Below are 20,308 nucleotides of genomic sequence, written 5' to 3'. Positions count from 1 at the left end.
TGAAAGGCACATGTGCTATAATTATATATGCACACATAATTAGGGCTAATACTTATTAAGCTCTTAGCATGCACAAGTTACTCTTTTATGCATACTGTATGTAACCCAGTTGAACTCACATCAATGCCATGAGGGTAGATACTAATTATGCCAGTGTTACAGATGAGGAAAGTGAGAGATAAGAGTAATTCATCTGAGACTGATCCTCTATCGGCTGACATGGAAGAAAGGAGCTGGCTTACTGCAAAGTTCCTTGGAAACTGACAAGGATTGATATTGCCTTAAACTCTGGGCCATCGCTGAACACAAGGCTTGCTCTCCGTACCAGTGCTTTACCAACCATCACTGTTAATGTGATGGATCCTGCCACTGGCATGTACCCTAGTTCCCTGATCTTGCAGACAGAAGGGCTGGTTCTCCCTTCAACTACCATTGCTGAGCTAGAAGAACAGGGCTAGAGGCAAGACCTACCCCACCATATTGCTAGTGCGCTCCAGCCTCTGATGACAGCAGAGAGGAACCGGAGCTTTCCTAATTACCTAGCTTGAAAGCTCCACAACCCAAGGGTAGAAGGCCCCTCTCCTGAAATCCAGGGTCCAGATCTGTCAGATTGCTGTGTGCTATCCTAGAATGAGTAACTGGAGACCCATACACCTAGCTGTTTTCCTATAGACATTTCCAACCGACTTCAGATGGTTGGCCATTTGCCCTTATTTGAATGATAACCTAAAGCATGAAGAGGAATTTCGAAGGTCACATAGTAAGTGGTAGAACTGAGATTTTAACTCGGGCAGACCAGACTCTACCATCTCTTATGCATGATTTCTAGTGGGTAGGTATGTCTCTGCATTTCCCCATGATGTGGAGCATAGAGACTTACAATACATTCTCACTAAATATTTGAATGCCCGTAACGGTGATCTGAAATAACAAGGAAGGGAGATAGCACTGATTTAATCAGAGATCTTTTATAAAACTAGCCAGGCAAATTCTCTTACACACAGTAGACAAATGCTTTGTATTTAATTGTTAGAGTGTTTTGAAGTCGAATTCAAATTAATAAATACTATTGCATCTGTCAGTTAAATGAAAGGGCCAATAAACAACCAATGCTATTTTCCAATCAAGAGGGAATGGTCCTTTAAGGAATACAGAGAGCTTTAAAGAATATATGATCACTGTTAAATTGTCTGATAGACTTCAAAAGTCTAAGAGATGAGGCAAGAGATAAAGATGAAAATGGAGTGGTTGGCATAAGACTTCTCACAAATGGGTCTCCAAGTGGATTTAGGAGGAAGGATAAGATTTGAAGAGGAAAAATGCCTCCAGGTATAATAAAAAGCAGATACAGAAATGCACACAGAAGTTATTACGGGAGAAGGGTCATGATCTAAATTAGGGAAGCATGTGATGTTTGGCAACAGTGAGAGAAGGCAGAAAAAATATGATGTGACATATTACATGTTTTCAAACATTATCAGTGGACACTTGAGCTAGAAAATAGTACAGAGTTCACAGGTGATAGCAAGTTGTAATGAAAGAAAGCTGAACTTTGCAAAAATTAATCTGATAGTGATGTTTAGATGGATGTGAAAAAGACCCATTAGAAGGTTATTTGCAGACTCTCAGCAGCATAATAAATGGAGCTGATGCAGACAGATGCTTCCTCCCACTACTCAGAAATGTGAGATCAAATATTAATGGGTGATGGACAATGATGATAAAAAGGAACAATATGATAGATGACATGAAGAATGGGAATTGGGAGGATCAGATTTAAGATTCTAAGGTCCTTAAATGTGATGTGTACACTGGCTTGAAAATATAGTACTGAAAGAATGAGAAGAAACATATTTTCCAATCCAGTAGCAGGAATAAAAACAATCCAAGGGGAAGGAAGGAACAGTGCACACTGGAACACAATAATAGATTATAAAATGAACGGTACTTCCTTATATGTGATATAAGCATTACACATATGGGGGAACAGCCCCTACTGATGATAGAATAGTGGTTTATTCTGGAATTGTTAAACACAGGGGGGGAAGCAAATGGAGCTGGGACAGGGTTCAAAAAGGCTTCAACTCTCTATGTACTGTTTTTGGTTTCTTGAAAATATCTGAAGCAAGTACCTTTATCTCCTTACTAAATCTTGGGATGAGTATATAGATGTGTATGTTCTTTAATTTGATGTTGTATAATAAAATGTTTGAAAAGCTATTGATGTAAATAAAGCCTGAGGTGAAGAGTCAAATTAGACGTTGGATAAGAGGAGTTTTCTAACAATACTCTAGGCATCTCTACCCCTGGCAGGAATCCCCTAAATAATATCCATGAAGCTGGTATGGCAATGAGATATGAAGGTACAAATTCACCAAGTCTCAGATGCACCTTCTCACTTTTGTTACTAACAGTTTAAGATTCTGTAAGACAAATGCTGCAGTCAGCTCTGTATGGGAGGACAGACACTCAGGTTTGTTCTGTAATCTGTTTATTGTGCCCTCTACTGGTGGCTCCGCACGATTCTCTAACGCAAAGCTCACTTTTAACTTTATATTATTTTCCAACATATTAATGAAAACCTTCATAGTGGTTCTCTGTCTGATGTTGTAAGTCAACAGGTGCGATAGGGTTATCAGTCATAATTTCATTTCTTATTTAAAACTTGGCTATGACCTGACTTTAAAAATTTGAACCTAGGGCGCCTGGGTGGCTCAGATGCTTAAGCGTCTGCCTTTCGGCTCAGGTCATGATCCCAGGGTCCTGGGATCGAGTCCCGCATCGGGCTCCCTGCTCCTTGGGAGCCTACTTCTCCCTCTGCTTCTCTCTCTCTCTCTCTCTCTCCCCCCCCCCCCGTCTCTCATAAATAAATAAATAAAATCTTTAAAAAAATTTAAAAAAATAAAAATTTGAACCTAGCATCTTCTTGGCCAGTGGTTTTTACTTGGAGATGTACGTTAGACTTATGTCTGAAGTTTTATTAAAATGTAGTGTTTAAGACTTGCTCCAGACTTACTGACTCACTTTACTTGGTATCCTTGATATATTCTTGGTATATACCACCACAAATTCTGATAAATATGGGAAATCTCATCAGAACAATTTCATATTATTTCTGTGCTTTCCCTGTGCTTCCCATATATTCTTGAAAAATTAGCATATTGACATGTCTTTTGGGGCTTCCCACGAAGTACAAAACTTCTAAAGTATTGTACTGATAACATTTTACCTGTACAAATTTAACAGATTTAACCTACAGTTAAAAAGAAAAGCATGACTCTTTCACTATAGGAGGTGAATGAACAATACAATTACATAGCTGAATATTCTGGAATTTCTCATATTTGCTTAATAATAAAAACAATGACTGCCTCAGAACCCCATAGAAGGACTATTCCAGGTACTTTGAACTAACGGCACTTCAAAGAATAGGGACTCTGGGTACAGGCTTCTGTTGGCATTGCTTAGACAGATTTTAGTCTGTCCCTGAAGATTGAGTGAGGATTACCAGAATTCTGTAGTTGAGAAGCAGATGGCTTCATAGAACAGCTAACCCAAGATATGACAGAGCAAGAACTGATCATATGGAACTTAAAAGAACTGATGAAGCATGACTGTGGTTGTGTGTTTGGAATATTATTGATGTTGCTTTAATGCTATATTTTCTGGATATGAAAGGAAGCCTTTTCCTCTTCAGCTTATCTGTACCCCATAACAGTTTTGTTGCCTTTACTCTGTAAACTGAAATAAAACATTTTTAAATGATATATTTTTCTCACTAACCTCCCCATCTCCTGTGTCTTGAATTCAGAAACTATTATTGTGTATTCCTACTTTTCACAACAATATAGTTACTTGCAAAAGTTCAATAAGAATCTGTGTTTTTTGTTTTTTGTTTTTTAACCAGGCCATAACTGGGAAAATTGATTGAGCAAGCAAGGCTCCTAAAGTCTTGCCTAGAATGTCATATTTGGGAAAGATGCCCATTTAATCAGATATGACCAGACATTTTTGAGGAGCTAAGGGAGCCTCCAAGAAAGACTGTCCTGGTATCTGTCTTATAGGGTCTAGCCCTACAGGTGAGCCAGGAAGATCATTTCTGGGCAGGCTAGGAAGCTTGGGGTATTTGGGGGACCTCCACAACAGAGAAAGAGAATTTGTCCACATTCATAGGTACTGCCAGTGAAATCTGGAGGAGAGAAATTTTTCAGCTTGGCTAAGAGGCTAATCTCAGGATAGCAAATGATAGAGTCCATCTTAGATTCCTTATGATAACTTCCAGGAAACCAAACTTAAGGAGGTCCATATCATAAATTAATATCCTTGCTGCTCCTATGTAAATAACCAGGCAAACCTAGGTGGCTTTTCTTACTGGTCTAGATGTCCTCTGTGTTGGTTGAGTATTAATATTCTAATTAAGATTTATGTTTAAATATGCTACTAATATGGTCTCTAGTTCTTTTTTTAGGTCATAAACTGATGCTTTATTAAATCAGATCTGGTTCTTTCTTTTTTTTAAGATTTTATTTTTTATTTTTTATTTTTTTTAAGATTTTATTTATTTATTTGAGAGAGAGAATGAGATAGAGCATGAGAGAGGGGAGGGTCAGAGGGAGAAGCAGACTCCCTGCCGAGCAGGGAGCCCGATGCGGGACTCGATCCCGGGACTCCAGGATCATGACCTGAGCCGAAGGCAGTCGCTTAACCAACTGAGCCACCCGGGCGCCCAAGATTTTATTTATTTGAGAGACTGAGAGCGAGAGAGCACAGAGGGAGTGGGAGAGGGAGAAGCAGACTCCCCGCTGAGCGGGGAGCCCGAGGCTTGATCCCAGGACCCTGAGATCATGACCTGAGCCAAAGGCAGATGCTTAACTGACTGAGACACCCATGCGCCCCAGAGCTGGTTCTTTCTTTATAAATCAATTTCTTGGTTCACTATTTACTACGAATGAGATGGAAAGAAGAATGCAATCTTTCAATTTTCACCAATTCACAGCTCCCTTGTAAGGGAACGGTGCGGAGGCAGAAGAAAAGAGAGAGGATGGTGAAGGGGATGGAGTCCAGGAGAGCAAGGAATGAAAACAGAGAAGTTAGGGTTAGGTTTCAGGAAAAGGATGCAGGACTCTTGACAGAAAGCCACTCTCCTTTTTCTCTTCTGCCACATTTGAGAGAAAGGGACATTTCCAATTTTGCCCCTAATTCTGAGAAAACAGTATTGTTGCCCTGAAGGTGAGTTTGACCCCCAATAATAATGATTTGAGGTATTTTAGATTTTTATTTACATAAAATATCTAGTAGTATTAATTTCTTATTCCTTTTGCTATTTTCTTTCAAATTAAAAAAAAAAAAGAATTGGAGAAAACCTGGCTTAAACAGCTTTGATTTTGCTCACTGCAACTCACAGCACACTTCTGGCCATAGCACAAATGCAAGTATTTTCATGTGCTTTTTTGTGTTTCCCCCTTCCCCATACTTCATTGATCACTGTAGATTTTTTTTTTTAAGATTTTTTATTATTTGAGAGTGAGAGAGAGAACTCAAGAGAGCACAAGCGGTGGAGAGGGGGGAGCAGGCTCCCTGTGGGACTCGATCCCAGGACCCTGAGATCATGACTTGAGCCGAAGGCAGCCATTTAACCGAATGAGCCACCCAGGTGCCCTGATCACTGTTGATTTCAATTACTTGTTTAGTAGTTCATATTGTGTGCTGCACTAAATGGTGTAAATACATTGTGTTCAAGACAAACAAAATGACATTTAGAATGGAAGTGACAAATTCTAGATGGCATCTGCTCTAGTGGGCTTTTCTTCCCCTGGGTCACCTGTGCTATTCTGGAATTGCAAGTGAAGAGGTCATGATGAGGGTTCTTCTGGAAGATTTCAAACCAGTCCTTACTAGATTAAAATGGTTTTGTGTATGCATTTTTTTTAAAAAGAAGATTTTATTTATTTGAGAGAGAGAGCGAGCATGAGCAGGGAGGAGAGGCAGAGAGAGAAGCAGACTCCCTGCTGAGCAGGGAGCCCAATGAGGGGCTTGGTCCCCGGACTCCGGGATCATGACCTGAGCTGAAGAAGGCAGCTGCTTAACTGACTGAGCCACCAAGGCGCCCGTGTGTATGCATTTTAAGCATACATTCTCCCTTATTTTATTTCTGAAACTTTCCATGAAATGTGTGTGCCAGTTGCCAGGCATCTCCCTCCCCCTCCCCATTATCGAAACCTTTCTGATGTCATATGAGGTGGGTGGGGTGTGGGAAGCAAACAGCCACCTCCAGGGTGTAGCCCAGTGGTTAAGAGCTTGGACTTTAGGGCTCTGCTCCTCATATCCCAGCTCCCTACCTAAAGCCAGCTATTTATATTCTCTGTGCCTCAGTTTTCAAATCTGGAAAATGGGCTTAGTCACAGTACTTAGGTCACAGGGTTGTTGTACAGATGAAAGAAGAAAGCTGTGCAGAAAGAGCTTCGGGTATGGCTAACACATATAAAGCTGCTACAGTGTTAGTTTCAGGCGCTGCAGAGACCGCATTCTCTCACAGGGCTCCTAAAGAAGTGTCATCACGATAGGAAACTACAACACAAGACAATGAAAAGTGGCAGGTAAACTTTGGATTTGGAGGTCAGTTATACTTTCTGTGTATTTGATAGAAGTTTTCAGTGAAGTTTTAGAAAAATGAACTTTTGTTTACTGTAATTATCAGATAGCAAGTAACTGAGTTACTTACTTTCTACTCTTCAGTGTTAGTGGAGGCCAGGTGCTTGGAAGCTGGAGCCAGGATCTCTGAAGCTCTCGAGGAGCTTTTCTTAATGAGAATCTGAGGAAGTCTGATGGCTTCTGGGCAGCCCATGAAAGGGGAAAGGGGAAAGCCCTTTCCCCTAGGCCCCCATTCATGTCAGACACTGTTAGAAAAGACTGGGGTTATTACTGTGCATTTCTTTTCCATCATGCCTTTCTCTCTAGTTCTTTTCTCTCCATGCCAATGTATTGGAGGGGAGAACACCTTTCTCATACGGTGCTTCTATGTAGCGTCAGCCCACGGGAACAGTTTTTGTTAGCATCTAAGCCCAATACTTGTTGGCTCATTACCCTGACTGCTCATTTACGGGGACACTTTAATCCCCCTACAGAGGATTTCCTCTACCATACCTTTCTAGGGAACCCCGGGCAGTGTCTCATTTGTGTGCAAATCAGCCTGTGCCTGCTGCGCCCCCTTGGGTAGGTCTCGTTTCTCCCATTTGTCCTGTGTCACCTCCTGGAGCCTGCTGCCCTGCCTGGAGTGCTGAGTGTTGGGCTGCAAGGGCTTCCAGGCACCAAATGGAAAACAATGCCTGTCAGTCCTTTTTGGACCAGGAGAGGGCCAACTGCTGCACTTCCGTGGAGTTCAGAGGGTCTGTGAGCCTGAGCTGGGTGCCGGCTGCCAGACTGAGCCACCACTGTCCTACCTCTCCTCCATGGTTTCTCTCTCAGCACCTCCCTCGCTCTGCCTCTCATGTAAAACATCCACCTGGGAGATGAACCTCAACCTCTTAGCCAGCCTCAGCTAAGCCTTCCCTCCCCTGCTGTGTTGTCTCACCAGTCAGTCCTTACTTTCCCTTGGATATTTTCTGCCCCGCCCCCCCCCCCCCCCCCCCACCGCATGGGTCTCTTGTCAGAGGACAAATAGATGAATAGTCCATAACCAGGGCAAGGTGCATCTCCTGGGCTAGACATGGTCAGCAGCTGGTAGGCTCTTGAAGACTCTAAGAACAACAAAATGAGTTTGGTTTCTGAGGAGAGTTCAAAGCTTCCCCATTGAGAAGCTGACCCCCATGTATTGCCTCTTCCATTCCTGCCTGCAGCCCTTCAGGGGTTCTCCTGATCCTGGGGAAACCCCTGAGGTGTGAGTGCGTGTGCGTGTGTGCGCACGCGCGTGTGTGTGTAAGAGGTAGGTGTGGCAAGAAAGGGATGAGTTTGCTGTCTCAAGTGAACAGCATATTTGGAGCTGACTATTGGCCACATGGCTGGGTTCATTCTTCCGTTCTCATCTTCAGACCCACCCTGTTTATCCTCAGGTTTGGGTGTCACTCTTGGCTCTCCCCAAAGTAGCTGCATCGGCGTGGGAGAGCTTCTGCTTTGGACCTTGTTCCAGGTTCTTGCTTTGGAGCTGACACGGAGTTGCCGGTCTGCCCTTTCTGAGGTCTACGAAGAGCCTCGGTGTTGACAAGGTGACACTTCTCTCTGCCCTGCTCCTACCGCTGGTCATTCCCTCCCTGCCATCATGCCACGTAGGAGCTAGAGCTCTACCAGGAAGCAGATGGTATGTTTAAACTGGAATGATTCAAACTGGGTTTATTTACAAAAGGACCAAATATAAAGGCGTGGGTGGGATATAGAGGAACTGCAGGTCGAGCTCTGACACCCAGAGCTAGCAGCAGTAGAGTTGTTACCTGACAAGGTAAGGACTGACAAGACACGGAAGGGATAGGTGATTCCAACTTGAAAGGATGGAGTCCTGTAGAGCAGGTGCCCTTGAGAGAAGTTGTAATCTCCAGTGAGGTACACAGCCAGCCTGGGGGGGCCTTACGGAAAGGCAGCCAGGGAAATAAGCATCCCAGCCGTCCTCCCTACTCTCTCTCTGATATCCTGCCAGGGACTCCCACTGGCCAAACCCAAATTGGAGCCAGAGAGCCTGGAAGTCTGTTGCTGTAATCCCTATTGTTCAGCCTCCTGGCCAGGAGCAGGATGGAGGGGCTAGCCGGAGGTATTTGGCAAACTCAGGGCCCTCACAGCTCATGAGAAAGAAAAAACAATAGAAACTTACTTAACATTGAGCAAGTGGCTGTGTATTGACCCTACCTGGAATTCTTTACCCATGAGAAGATCCTGGGGGCATGATCACTCATTTTCCCACCTAATAGTCTTCCTCTCCATGAATGACAGTTAAAATATAACTATGGCCAGGTGGACTGCATCAGATCTTGGAGCTTTCCCCTTCTTCTGGACTGGATGATGTCCCTTCCCAGACTTTCAGGCCCCCACACCCAGAGCAGGGCCTCTGCTGTGGCTTCTGACTCCCTTGCAAATCTAGTCTCACTGGAGCTCTGAGCTTCTTTCCAGATGTTCCCCATCTCAGCTGTGGTGCCTTCAAAACCTGGAAGCAGTTCACCTAGCAGCTAGAGCTGATGTTCTTAGGCCCATCTTCACAGTTCTGGTGGCAAAATATTAATGCCTAGGTCTGTTTCCAGTGGCCTCTGCTTCCAAAGGGTCCTTTCTCTGTTCCACTGCATAGTGAGAAGTCACAGGCTGCTCTCTCAGGCAGAGTGAGATCCTATGGTGCCTGTCAGGAGCACCTCCAAGTTTGCTCCCTCATGGTATGGCTTGTCAGACCCCTTTCTATTGCTCCCTCCTGCACTGCCTTCTGCAACAGCCTTGCAAAATCTTGCTCCCCTCTCCTTTTAATGCATACTTCATGTTTTTCCATAGCTTTCAGTGATGTGAAGCAACTGTCCATGACTCTAAGACATTAGCCCAGTTGGAGCCAACCATAAGGACCTGCAGAAGGCCCAGTCTCCTGCCCCAGCCAGCCCCTCTCCGGGGTTCTAATGTGCCTAATAAAAGTGCATTCAGCCTCCTCCCTCTCTTGAAGGTGCTTTCTAAGCCTTACTAGCTTGCTCCCCAGCTAGCAATGGCGGGCCATTTGTAGCTAGCTAATCCACCTCTTTCCTCCTGGTCTGTGGAGACTCTGGTGCAGACACAGGAATTTTTCCAGCTGTCTGTAAAATCAAATGCTGATTCTATTAACACCTTCCAGAAGCCAACACCATAGGAGGTCTGTGGGACTGCATATAAAATTTCTGAAATCCTAGATTTTTATATGCGGTTTCTGGACTCCCACAAAAGCAGACCCTAAAACAAGGATTTGGACGGAGGTTATTAATTTGATTGGTGACTCTAGGAAATATGATGAGGGAGTGGACAAGTGACATAGAAAAGGACAAAAACAAAGTTTGCATTAAAGAGGTTACTACCGTGGGCAGCTGGAGTATGAGGCTTTGAGCAACTTTGGAGAACACCCCTCAGAACTGTCCCAAAGGGAGGCTAGGAATTTGGGGTATTTACAAACTCTGGCCCCTCTTTGGTTGAAGGTACATCCCCAGGAGGGGGGAGGTTAATTCCTTTCCCCCTCCTGCCAGCCTCACATATGGAAGCTCCCTTGCCCAGAGATCACCCTCAGCAGAGCCAAGCAGGAGCCCATCAGCACTTGAGGGAGTTGTTGGCAGCTGAGTTCTGGGCTGGGCACTGTCATTAGTTCTATGCTTCTTTCCAAGAAGCATAAACAAATATCCTTTTCTAATGTGCCGTTTAAAAAATGTAACATGTTAATCTTCGGAAACTTTGGAAATTAAATGTTTTCCCCACCAGCTGCTTCTCGTGGTTCACATGATGGGAAGGAAGATATAATCAGGGAATCGTGAGTGACTGTCACGTGTAGGAGTTGGTAACCTCTTCCACAGAAAACTCTTGGCCCAACATCCCCTGAATTTCCAATGTTCTTCATTGACAGATGCAGCAGAATGGCATCTGCAGAGCGGACATGCCCACAGAAGACCCAGTCCTTCTCCCAGCGATAATGGAAATCACTCTTTTGAGTCTTTGGAAGAAAAGAAAAGTTTAATTTTCCCTCCCATTGAGAAGGAAGTCTGTTTTTTTTTAAATAAAATTTGATATATTTAAGGTGTACAGCATGATGATTTGATATACATATATGTAGTGAAATGATTACACAGTCAAGCTGACTAACATATCCTCTCACTTAGTTACGTGTGTGGGGTGAAATCTACTCCCTTAGCACATTTCCAGTATGCAATACCATATTAATAGTTGTAGTGATCATGCTGTACATTAGATCTGCAGTCTTATTCATCTTACGTAATTGCAACTTTGACCAACATCTTTCTATTGCCCCCACTCCCCAGCCCCTGGTAACCACCATTCTACTCTCTGCTTCTACATACTTGATTTTTTTAGCTTTCATATATAAGTGAGGTCATGAAGTTTTTGTCTTTTTGCGTCTGACTTATTTAACGTAGCATATGTCCTCCAGGTTCATCCATGTTGCAAATGGCATGATCTCCTTCTTTTCTAAGGCTGAAAAATACTTATATACAAGTATATACCACACTTTCTTTATCCATTCATCCATTGAGACTTAGATATGTTTCCATATTTTGGTTAATGTGAATAATACTGCAGTGAACATGGGAATGCAGATGAGATACTTTCCTTTGGGTATAGACCCAGAAAAGGGGTTGCTGGATCCTATGGTGGGAAAACTCTTTTTGAACCACTTGAGCAGGGGTACAATCTCCCCACTATGTTTGTTTCAGCTACTGCTGGTCCCATAGCCTCAAATTATGAGTGACTTGCATGGAGAGAGAAAAAAGAGAAGATGTTTCCCTGTGGGAAAAAGGGCAATGGTGGGAAATTACTACTAGGTCTGGTTCATGTTTTGGGGTATTAAGTGGCAGTAGAAGGAGCTTCTGATACAGGGATTTTGAGACTTGGTGTACAAAGCAGCACTATCTCCAGATGTAGAGGGCCAAGTGTGACTCAGATGGAGAAATATTTTTTTCTATTTCTGTGCTGTGCTTTTTACAGTGTTTGGGAGAATAAGGACCAGAAGCCACGCATCCCCTTCAGCGTGTGGAGTGATTTGCAGCTTTGGGAACCCAGGAATGATTTGGTAGTGGGGGCAGCCTCCCTGAAGTATCCAGAAGCAATGAATACCAACAAGAAGAGTGGAAGATAACAGTAGCAGAAGACCTGCCCACCACCGTGTCATATCTCCAAGATTATATTTGGGGGAGTCCAAGGGGTATTGGGTTTGCTCAAGACTCAAATCCTGTAGGAGAAGATGGGGGCAAAGAACCAGCAAAGTGGGAAGAAAGCTAAGCTTGACAGCATAGGGATGAGGGAATATAGGAGGCCTGGAACATTTGGCTGAAATCAGAAAATTAACATGTCTTTAGCAACTTCACTAAATGAAAGTCATAAAATCTGTTTCCCTTTCTGTTGACTTCTGTTCTTTGCTGCTTTTAGTTACTCTCCAAATATAGATCAGATGCACAAAAGAAATCAACTTCCAGCATGCTGAATAAACAGTCTCCTAGGGATTACCTTCCCTCTAATCCTTAAACTAAAATCAGCGGGTATCATGAGTGAATATGAATATCCTGTGTGAAACTGGCTCATTTGTGTGGGTTTAGGCAGCTCAGTAGAGAAGCTCTACTGAGCGTCTGGCTTATTTTCATGGGGCCTTTCTTCATGAGCTCCAGGTTTTAGGCAGTAGCTCTAATTATGATGATTAGTTATAGAAAGTGGTTGTTAACCAACTTGTTTTATTTTACTACCACTTTACTTAAAATCAATTGAGAAAGGAAAAAATACAACCCATACTTATCTTTAGAGGTTTAGAGAATATATAAACAAAGCCTTGACATTCTTCCCAACCAGAGGCATATTCCCATTATCAATAAGAACTGAAGTTTCTATCCACAATAGCCGAGATACTTGCTGGGTCCATGGTGCTTGACAGCATTTTCCTTTTGGTGTTTCAAGAAATGTCAATTTCCCCAAAAGTGTTCTATGGCTAAATGAGTGAATCAATGAGTTAATGTCCAACAGATTCGATTACTGCAAGATTACCTCTCCGAGACTTTGATGTGCTTGTGAATGTGGTCTGGCTTCCCCAACAGGGGAGTATGAATGGGTACACCATGGACAAATAACTTTGGGATACTACCAGAACACCTTGCAGAAGGCTGGTGCTCCAGAACATAATTTCAAAAATGTCATATATGATAGACATGGAGCAGCACCACCCAGATCTCCTTTCAAGGTAGGACTTGCTGCCAAGGTACAGGGAATGTTGTAACAGACCATCTTCAGCTGCCCGCTTCTTCAGAATCTGCCTCAGCTGAAAAGAGCCTCCTTGCCCTTCTATGAGCAAACCATCTGGTGGCTGGGCAAAGTGTGTATAAGGGACCCATCCTCTTGTCTAACCCTGACAACACATGCTTCTTGCAGAGCTGCTGAGCAGGCTGGCCCAGGCTTTGTCAGCTCTGCATTGCTGTTTGACTTCTCCCTCTGTCCAATCTTGCTTCACCTCTTTTCACAGGTGCTGATCCCCAGTAAGTATCTTGTACCCCAGACTCTGTCTTAGCATCTGCTTCTATAAAGCCCAACGAGGGACATTACTTAACTATGTGAGATTATTGTAGTTTATGAATGAGGATCTTAATGCAATGGACTGAATGTTTATACACCTCCCCACTCATATATTGAAAACTAATCTCCAATTTCATCCCCTAAATTGGGATAATAGTAAAATATCTTCATAGGATTTGAGTGAGGATTCAATGAGATGTTATAAATTCCCAAGAACAGTGCCAGGGACATTTTGAGGGCTATAGGCCATTAGATGTTATTGTTACTGAGGCAAAGTATATGAACCTGTTACATTTTAAGTAGATGATCCTGGAGAGGTAGTCAGGGGCAGATGATGCAGGCTTTGTCCAGCCCTCTCAGATCAAAGAATTCCCTCTCATGACATAGAGGATGTGAGAGGAGAGGTGGTGGATTTATTTTAACAATAATAATGTGATCCCATTCACTCTGCAACCACCATCATCCACCTTGGGAGGAACTGAAGCACTCAGCTAAGCCACTACTGAACTTCTGATCCACAGAAACTAGGACAGTAAGTGTTTATGGTTTTAGACCAGTAGGTGTTGGAGCAATTTGTTTTATAGTAATTGAAAATTACAGGAGTCTGGGTCATTTAGCTTTGTATCATTCTTTGTATCATCCTTTCTTATGGATATTTGGCAGTGGGGGCAGCCTCCCTGAAGTATCCAGAAGCAATGAATACCAACAAGAAGAGTGGAAGGTAACACTAGCAGAAGACCTGCCCATTCTTACTCATTCTTTCTTTCTGTCTATCCACCAAGTATACTGTAATACAAATATTCTTAGAAATCATTCTTCATATAATACTGGGAAGATCTATTCCTATAGTTGTGAGATCACAAAAAGTATTTTTCTATTCATGTTTGGCTATTTTCTATTCATGTCTCATAGGAGACATGGCTCAGGTAATTTCCTGTTGACACTGGTGTGGGATCTTTTCATTCTTCTCTTGATAAATCTTGGTAGTTACATTTAGTATGTTATTCCTCTTGCTCATTTCAAAATGTGCCTAATTTTCAAAGAATTCCCATTCTTTTTAAAAAAAATGGTATTTTTTATTGCTCCAATGCTTCAGTAACCCTTTGGAAAACTTCTCTTGTCCCTGCCTTTCTTTACTAACAATAATACAACCTAAGTAAAGGAAATTTCATTCTGAGTGTTTATCTCTAGATTTCTTTTTCATTATTTGCTCCTGAATGCTTCTGTGCTTTTAAGGGATCAGCCTTTCATCTTTGTGTAACCAATGCTTTTTCCAGACCTGGCACATAGTAGGTACTGAATTAATGTATGCTGCTAAAATATATTTGAATATTAAAGGTCATTGAACATAGAAATACATTCTGTATCTTATCCCCTCTGCTGCCTGCAGAGCCAGTGAAGCCATTTCTTTAAAATAGCTTATTTTTAATTGCTTCACAGTTATACCTTTATATATTTTTTCTTTTTTGGTTAACATAGCTGAAAATGCCCCTTTCTTCCATGGTATAAGATGATTATCACAATTAAGTGTTAATGATCTCCTTCCCCATGTCCCTTCTTCCACTTTGTCTTGGAGGAATTTTCCTGGTGATTTTCCATACATTTCAGACTTAATGGTATGGATGGTGGGTGGGCTAGGGGTGAATATTGATAGACCTATGTACAGGGTATAATTAGGGTGGTGGTTTTGTGACCCTAACTCTCCCTTCTTTTTTCAAGAGGTTATCTAAGACACATCAGTTACTTATCTTTATGACAAAAGAGTAAAAACTTAACTCAAGAAAAGATAAAGAAATTTATTTATAGTGTCCCATGGAACTCATGGATGAAAAGGCAGTCAGATCTCTTGAAGGAAGTGGAAACAGGTACTGGGAAGCTAACAGTACTCACCTTCTTCCTCTCCTCTCTTTTTATCTGTATACAGATTGGTTTCCTCTTCTCTTCAATTCTATGGCCAAGTATGGCCACTGGGTCCTCTGTGACAGAGACCTTGAGATGGAGTTAGGAGCATAAGGTTTGTTGGGATGTAAGACCTGTGAAGGAGAAAAGGAAGAGGAAGCTAGATTGGGCGGGGGAAATTTTCACAACATGATGCAGACCTGACACCTGCTACAGGAGAGTGGGGAGGAAGCAGGATCCGGCAGGAAGAGCCTCGGACCATAATGCAGACATGAGGGGAGCTCCAGAGTGAAGATTATCTGTTAGAGGTGTTCTGTGTTGGCAGAAATGTCCAGGCTTCAGTACCCTGTAGTGCTTAGTTATTAGGTAGTGGTTGCCTGGAACCAGGTTGGCCTGGGCCCAAAAGTTGAGGCAGATTCTGCACGCTGTCAGCTGACTCTACTCTTGCACTTCCTGACTCCAGGTCTTTCTTGAACTGAGAAGTGAATAGTATACTTCCATGGCTGCCATGGTCACCAAGAAATCAAAGTTCCCTTGTGAGCATCTCTGTAGAGAGTTTACCTATGGGAGGGCCTGTGTGTATCTGCCCCCCCAAATTACCAAGGGAGGGTTTGGGCCCAGGAGGGTGGGTTCATCTTTTACAAAATGGCCTCTGGGGCCCACTGCTGTGGTTAAGAAGATGAGGGGCTGGGAATTTTCTCCAGAAGATATTGTCCTTATAAACCTGGTTAAAATTTGAAGGTTGGAGGTCACCAAATAGAGGAACATGTTCACCACTTTATCCAGTTGGTGCCAAAAGGCATGATGAAGCATATTTTTTAAAAAGAACCTATTCTGGGGGGCACCTGGGTGGCTCAGATGGTTAAGCGTCTGCCTTCGGCTCAGGTTGTGATCCCAGGGTCCTGGGATCGAGTCCCACATCGGGCTCCCTGCTCCTTGGGAGCCTGCTTCTCCCCCTGCCTCTCTCTCTCATGAATAAATAAATAAATAATCTTAAAAAAAAGAACCTATTTTTTTCTTTTTGTAACCTCATTAGAATAAAGCATACTTCTGTTCAGATGTGTTACTTTGAGATAATAATCTTATGGAAAATTATCTTTGACTTTTTGTTTAATTGCTTCAATCATAAATAGTCAGTTCTTCTACTCCTGGCCCCATGTCCCCCTCTTAGAATTTTTCCAGGATTCTTTTGACCCATCCTATTCAGATTTATATCATTCATCATGCAAGGGAGAGCAGAGGTAAATTAAATGTAAGTATTGGTAGAAATATATAAAGGGAAAGCAATACCACATTCCTGGAGGAATTGCATAGATTTTTGAGAATTTGAAAGATGTCACCATTGAGAATTTGGAAAGATGCAGGAGTAGTGCCTCCCACCACATCCCCATTCGACCCTCCAATTTGGCCTGTGCAGAAGATGGAGGGATCTTGGAGAATGACTGGATTATCATAAGCTTAACCAGGTGGTGCCTAAAGTATCACTTTTAGATACTGATACTCTTTGGAGCATTTGGCAAGCCTCTCTAGGTGAATCATAGTGCAGACTTTTAGGAATTTTGGAGCAAAGCCTGGCCATCATCTGCAGATAACTACTCTCTTTTTGAGAAACAACTCCAGGACTGCTACTGGGCCTTAGTAGAGACTGAGCATGTAACCATGGGCCACTAAGCTACCATGTGACCTGAGCTGCTCAACATGAACTGGGTGCTCTCTTTCTGACCCACCACATCATGAAGTTGGGCATGCACAGCAATACTCAATCAACAAATGGAAATGGTATGTATGTGATTGGGTCTGAGCATGTCCAGAAGGCACATGAAGAAGTGGCCCAAAGGCCCATGGTCCCCACTCCTGCTATACTTCCTTCTCTCTCCCAGCCTGCCTCATGGGGAAGTTCCCTTTGATAGTTGACAGAGGAAGAGAAGAATGGATTATAGATACTTCTGCATGATGTGCAGACACCACCCAAAAGTAAACAGCAGAAGCACTAAAGTCCCTCCCGGGGATATCCCCGAAGGATAGTGGTGAAGCGAGATCCTCCCAGTGGGCAGAATTTCAGGCAATATGCCTAGTTGTTCTCTTTGCTTAGAAGAAGAGATAACAAGATGTGCAATTATAGACTGATTCATGGGGTATGGCTAATGGTTCAGTTGGATGGTCACGGACTTGGAAGAGACATGATTAGAAAATTAGTGACAAAGAACTCTTGGGTAGAGGTATGAGGATAGACTTCTCTGAATGGGCAAAAACTATGAAACAATTTGTGTCCCATGGGAATGCTCACAGAGGGTGACCTCAGCAGGAAAGGATTTTAGTATCAAGTGGATGAGATGACCCATTATGTGGATACCAGCCTCTCTCCCTTGTCTTCACCCAATGGGCTTACGACAAAGGGGCCATAGTGGCAGATGGAGGTTATGTCTGAGCTCAGCAACAAGGACTTCCACTCACCAAGGCAGATCTGGCTAGGGCTACCACTGAATGCTCAATCTGCCAGCAGCGGAGACCAACACCGAAACCCTGATATAGCACCATTTCCCACAGACAGCAGTGAGGTGGCAGGTTGATTATGTTAGACCGTTTCCATCATGGAAGGGACAGCATTTTGTTCTCACTGGAATACACACTCTGAAAACAGATTTGCCTTCCCTGCATGCAGTGCTTTTGCCAAAACTACCATCCATGGATTCATATGGTGCCTTAACCACCATTATGGTATTCCACACAGCATTACTTCTCATCAAAGAACTCACTTCACAGCAAAAGCAGCACAGCAATGGGCCCATTCTCCAGGCATTCACTGGTCTTACTGTGTTTCCCCCACCATCCTGAAGCACATGGCTTAGCAGAATGGTGAAATGGCCTGTAACTGAGTCTACAGTGCTGGCTTAGGTAACAATACCTTGAGGGCTGGGGCAAGGTTTTCCAGAAGACCACATCTGCTCTGAATCAGCATCCAATATATGGTGTTGTTTCACCAATAGCCAAGATTAACAAGTCCAGGGATCGAGAGGATGAAATGGGAGTGACAAAATTCACTATTCCCACTATTGACTCACTAGCAGAATTTTGTTTCCTTTCTCACAACTTTATTGTCTGCTGGCCTAGAGATCTCAGTTCCAGAAGGAAGAATCCAGAGGCTTTCACCAGGACACACAACAATGATCCTATCGAACTGGAAGTTAAGACTGCCACCTGGCCACTTTGGGTTTCTCATGCCTCCAAATCAATAAGCAAAGAAAGAAGTAACTGAGTGGGATGACTGATCCTGACTCCCAGGGGAAACTGGACTACCACTCATAATGGAGGTAGAAGAGTACATCTGGATTACAGGAGATCTCTTAGGGCATCTCTTAGTCTTACCATGTCCTTTGATTAAGATCAGTGGAAAACTACAACCCCATCCAGGTGGGACTACTGATGGTCCAGATCCTTCAGTGATGAAGGCCTGGGTCTCCCTCCCAGGTAAAGAACTACAACCAGCTGAGGCACTTGCTGAAGGCAAAGGGAATATAGAATGGGTAGTGGAAGAAAGTAGTTATAAATACCAGCTACAGGTACAAGGCCTGTAATTGTATTTCCCCATTTTGCTATAAATACATTTGTGAGTGTATGTATGTAGGTACGTGTGTGTATGTCTTTGTTTTCTTTTCTTTCTCATCTCCTTTCCAAGTAACAAAAGATGTATTGATTTTATATATCATATTCTTAGTATCTAAGTATTGTTAATTTTACATCACAGTAATTAAATTACGGGAGATCAAGGAGAAGAATAAACATCATTCAAGGATTTTACCTCCTCTTCTGGGAAAGGGGTTAGTGCATTTTTTATTTTACCTCCTCTTCTGGGAAAGGGGTTAGCTGTATCATGTTAATTATGGAATTATGCAATTAATGGAATTGTGGAATTATGATCTTATCATTGTCTTCATTTGGAGATTAAGTACCATTTAAGGAGATACATATGAAGGCCAAGTTGAAGGGTGAATTTGTGAATGTTAATTTTATGTGTCAACTTGGCTGGCCTTGGGGTACCCAGATTAAACATTATTTCTGGGTGTGTCTGCAGAGATTGTTTCTGAATGAGATCAGCATTTGAATTGGTGGACTCAGTAAGGTAGAGTACCCTCTTCATTATGGGTGGACATCAACCAATCCATTGAAGACCTGAACAGAACAAAAGGCAGAGGAAGAAGGAATTAACTCCTTTTTTTCCTGCCTCACTGTGAGCTGGGACATCTCATCTCTTCTGCCCTCTGACTGGGATTTACACCATCAGCTTCCCTGGTTCTTAGGCCTTTGGACTTGGACTGAATTATACCACTAGCTTTCTTGGGTCTCCAGTTTACAGACAATAGATGGGGGACACTTCATAATCATGTCAGGCAATCCCTCATAATAAATTTCCTTTTTCACATAAACACATATATGTATTCATACAAATGTGTGTGTATGTATATGTATTACATAGGTATTATATATAGTACATAGATAATCTGCTATTGGTTCTGTTTCTCTGGAGAACCTTAAGTAAGGAACTAGAAGTATAGTAAGACTCTGGTTGAAAGAAAATAAACCACTGTTAACTAATTCAAGTAGAATGTCAGGATTTATGAAAGTGTGCCAAGCTATGTTTTTTTTTTTAAACCAATAATACACTAATGGTATATTAGTTACCTATTGCTGTGTAACCAACTGCCACAAACTTAATGGCTTGAGCAACACAAGTTGATACTCTCATAGTTTCTGTGGGTCAAGAATCTAGCTTCCAATGAGCTAGGGCTCATGGGCTACAATCAACTAGTAAGCTGGGGCTCTCAGTTAAAGCTCAGGGCCTTCCTCCATCCTCACTTGTTGTTTATTGGCAGAATTCAGTTCTTTATAGTTGTAGGACTGAGGTCTCAGCTCCTAGAGGCCACCTTACTCTACGGGAAGTTCATAGTGTGATATCTGCTTTCTTCCTTCTTTTTAAGGCTTCTTCACCATATTAAGACAGACCCACCAGAGATAATATCCCTTTTAACTCAAACTGATTTAGGGCCTTAATTACATCTGTACAATGCCTTTTGCTATATAATATAAAAAATCATGGTAGGGATATCTCATATTCATGGGTCCTTCTCAAGGAGGAGGGTGTTATACAAGTGGACACCAGGGACAGCAAGTTTAGGAACCATTTTAGAATTCTGTTCACCACAAATGG

The 20,308-nt window shown here is 42.6% G+C and overlaps 1 long non-coding RNA gene across 1 annotated transcript in view; it reads right to left on the bottom strand.

Annotated features, from left to right (window-relative positions):
- Nucleotides 1-15,095: 15,095 nt before the first annotated feature.
- Nucleotides 15,096-20,308, bottom strand: part of LOC141371447 (uncharacterized) — a 60,827-nt gene continuing 55,614 nt past the window's right edge. The window contains exon 3 of the long non-coding RNA XR_012376404.1: nt 15,096-15,236. This is a non-coding gene — a long non-coding RNA (uncharacterized lncRNA). The remainder of the gene's footprint in view (nt 15,237-20,308) is intronic.

The sequence above is a fragment of the Callorhinus ursinus genome, unplaced genomic scaffold (assembly GCF_003265705.2).
Source record: "Callorhinus ursinus isolate GAN/ISIS: 27379988/994484 unplaced genomic scaffold, GSC_fseal_2.0 scaffold3, whole genome shotgun sequence".
NCBI lineage: Eukaryota > Metazoa > Chordata > Mammalia > Carnivora > Otariidae > Callorhinus > Callorhinus ursinus.
The sequence above is the reverse complement of the archived record's forward strand: the minus strand, read 5'-3'. Positions and strand labels throughout refer to the sequence as shown.